This window comes from Zootoca vivipara, chromosome 9, assembly GCF_963506605.1.
Source record: "Zootoca vivipara chromosome 9, rZooViv1.1, whole genome shotgun sequence".
Lineage (NCBI taxonomy): Eukaryota > Metazoa > Chordata > Lepidosauria > Squamata > Lacertidae > Zootoca > Zootoca vivipara.
In genome coordinates, this window is record NC_083284.1 from 47,701,799 (window position 1) to 47,705,237 (window position 3,439).

Below are 3,439 nucleotides of genomic sequence, written 5' to 3' on the forward strand. Positions count from 1 at the left end.
CTGTCCTCTTCATTCTGTCCCTTTCTGCCAGCCTACCTTCCGGCTTGCTACTTCCTTCATCCCTTTCCAGGCTACCTTGGCTTGGACCCTGACCTGTGTGACCGATTGCCTCCAGATTGCCTCAGTTTTTGAGCCACTGACCTACAGGATCTGTCCCAATGGTCCACCTCCATCTGAAATCCACTCCCAATCCTGCTGAGATGCATGCTTTGAGCTGTCCACCACCCAGTGCTGATGCTTGGTCAAAATACATTGATGTAAACTTCCCTAACACTTAGTAATGACCTTTTAAATTCAGATTACAACTGATAGGCAGAATAGCGTTGTGGATTTCCCACGCATGCAGTGCCCAGCTATGTATGATTACAACTAAAGGGATCCATAGGATCCAGATGTGGGGTTTGGAATTGTAAACTGCCTGAAGCAAAGCCATTTTGACTGATAATGAGCCAACTAATATCTGTGTTGTCTCCTCTCTGGCCAGGTAAATTGCAGCCTCTTTCAAACATTTCACTAGATGGGTTATTATTTTGCGAAGAGAGGCATATTGTATGCATTATTCATAAGAGATGGCAAATCTTCCATGTAACCACAGAGTATGCACTATCAAGCTCTACTTAAAATTCTTTGCCTCCTTTCTCCATTTCTGCTAACTTCAGCTAAGGTTTAATCTCCATGTATAATGTAAACTCTCTGCCTAATCTCTGTCTAAATCAGGTATTGCTATGCAGAAGGAAAAAGACGTGATCTATCTTGGAACAACTGTGAAGAGATAAGTTGTTTTATTTCCATGTTTGCATTTTGAGTGCATGATTGTGTCTTTTTGCCGAACATGTCACTGAAATGCTTGGCATTTGACAGGCGCTTCTGATTTCTCAAATCTCAGGCTGTCTCCAATGCTTATTTAAACGCATGTGTTTCATACCCCTAATTAGCTAGCGCGTGGAACTCCAGGAACATTTGAAAGTTTCCTTTGTTCCTTCTTTCTAATACAAATGCAGGTTGAGATCTCTTTACAAGATGACATGTATCATTTATATCCTGCCTTTCATCACAGGACTCCAGGGAAGGATGCAACAGTAAAATGCATAACACATAAACTAGTTAAAAGTTAAAAACACAATGCACAATTCAATAAAAAAAACTATTCCGTCTGGGCAATTTCCCCAAAATATTCAAAAGGGCTAGGCTGAGTGGAGTGCTCCTTGTGAGCCATCTTTAATTATTCACCTCTGAAGACTAGGGGATCCAACTGGCTGCCAGAACTTTCTCATGTATTTTATGCCAGCCTTACTATTGTCACCAGTATGATAAATCAACAGAATAAAAATGTTTCTCAAAGTTCTTGACAAAGTTTTGCCTAGATACCACCTCTACCCAGCAATGACTTCTTGGCTTCCTCTATGACTCTGATATTTGGATGAAGTTGCAGGTAGGGATGAGGTAGAAATTTGATTCAGTTTGCACTGAAGGGCAAACCTGTCAAATTCACACTTTCTGAAACATTATGTGAACTAAAACACAGCAGAAGTGTGCATGCACACGAAAGCTCATACCAAAATAAAAACTTAGTTGGTCTTTAAGGTGCTACTGAAGGAATTTTTTTATTTTACTTCGACCCAGACCAACACGGCTACCTACCTGTAACTAAAACACAGCTGTTCTTCAAAATTCTCACTTCTTTCAATTTTTGCAATGCAGTTCTCTAGCCAAGTAATGTGTGCAAAAATGCATATACAGTATAAGCAAAATTATATTATATATGGGGGAATTACATGTTCATCAGTCAAAATCACATACTTAAATGTTTGTTGGGAGAAATTTGCCCCAAAATGCTGACAATTTTTCATTAAGATTTTTTTATGCAAATAACTCAATTATCACGGAAAACTGAGACACTTAGAGAACCAAAATGGTCAAATTTGTACATTCCCTAGTCACAGGGAAGTTAACTGGAGTGTGGGGGGGGGCAACTGGGGCAAATCTGGTTGAGCAGAGTTTAGGAGAGAGATTGGAAACCTGTGACCCTCAAGATGTCGATGGACTACAACTCTCATCATCCTTGACCATTGGTCATGCTGGCTGGAACTGATGAGATTGAAGCACAACAACTGAAGGTTGCCCATCCCTGGCTGAGGGGAAGGGCCTGTGTATTGCATGCAGAAATTCCCAGGTCCAATCCCTGCTGTATCCAGATAGGGATGGAAAGGATTCTTGTCAGAAACTCTGGAGTCAGTGGAGGTTATATGGATCTAGATGGACCAATAGTTTGATTTGGTAGAAAGCAAATTGCAATGACATTTTAAAGCATATGTTGTGGTGGTGATGGCAGCAAAGAAGGTATCATTACATCTCCTCAATGTTGTCCAGCAAAACATAAAAATAAAAAAAATTCTCAAAATGACATTTTCAAAAGGTCATGGTTTGTTCAGCTGATAAATGTAAGATTGCCAGTATAGAAGTTGTCACCAGAATTTCAGTCCCAAGAATTACTTGGGGAAATGATAGTCATACCAGCTTCGTGACTCATTAATACCAATAAAATGCACTGTGCAAGCCAATATTCAGTTCCTCGGTGAAAAGAAAATCCATATCCCAAGTAATTAAAAATATAATAATGCAGTATTCTAAAGTCATTCAAGTAAAACAAAAATATTGACTTGTCAAAGGCTTGAACAAAGTGCACTTAAACTAATGTCAGTTTTGTCTGTACGGTAGCTTACACAAAAAAAGTAAAGAAACCCGGAGACATTATCAAATATGAAGCTGTCGATCTGATGAAATTGACCTCAGTGGATCATAATCGGTCTGGATTCAGCTCAGTTGTCTTGCTAGCAGAAGCCAGTGCAAGGACTCCTACTGGTGTAAGGGGATTTCCCCCATCTTCCCATCCATCTTCTCTCCCTGCATGTCCACTATGCCTTCCCCAAATCCACTCTGGAGGGCAGAGGGAATGCCTGGAACAGTATGCAGGGGGCGGGGAGAGATAGTTTCACCTGGCAAGCAGAAATGCTGTTGCACATGGAACGAGCATCAAAGCATGGACATTGAATTCCACCTTATACTGAATCAGGCCATTGGTCCATCTTGCTCGGTATGGTCTTCACTGACTGGCACCAGTTCTCTGGGCTTGCAGGCAGATAGCATTCCCAACTCTTCCTGCAGATGCCAGGGATTGAACCTGGGACCTTCTGCATGCAAAGCAGATACCCTACCACTGAGCTATTGCCCTTCTCCATAGAACCAGCTCCCGTCCCTTGGACATTAGTCAGTAGTAGAAATACAAGAGTAAGCCAAAGACAAGTCTTGCCTAATGTCAGTTTGTGAACTGCACACATTTGCTGCTCTCATTCAGCAGCTACATATAGCAAGAAACTCTTGTGAGCCTCTTTAGATCTCATTATAAAGTTAATTGCCTCAGAGATGAACCAGGCATTAA

The 3,439-nt window shown here is 41.1% G+C and overlaps 1 non-coding gene across 1 annotated transcript; it reads right to left on the reverse strand.

The window, feature by feature from the left end:
- Positions 1 to 3,160: 3,160 nt before the first annotated feature.
- On the reverse strand, positions 3,161 to 3,229 carry TRNAA-UGC (transfer RNA alanine (anticodon UGC)). Its single transcript has one exon. It is a non-coding gene; the product is annotated as a tRNA-Ala (tRNA).
- Positions 3,230 to 3,439: the final 210 nt, after the last annotated feature.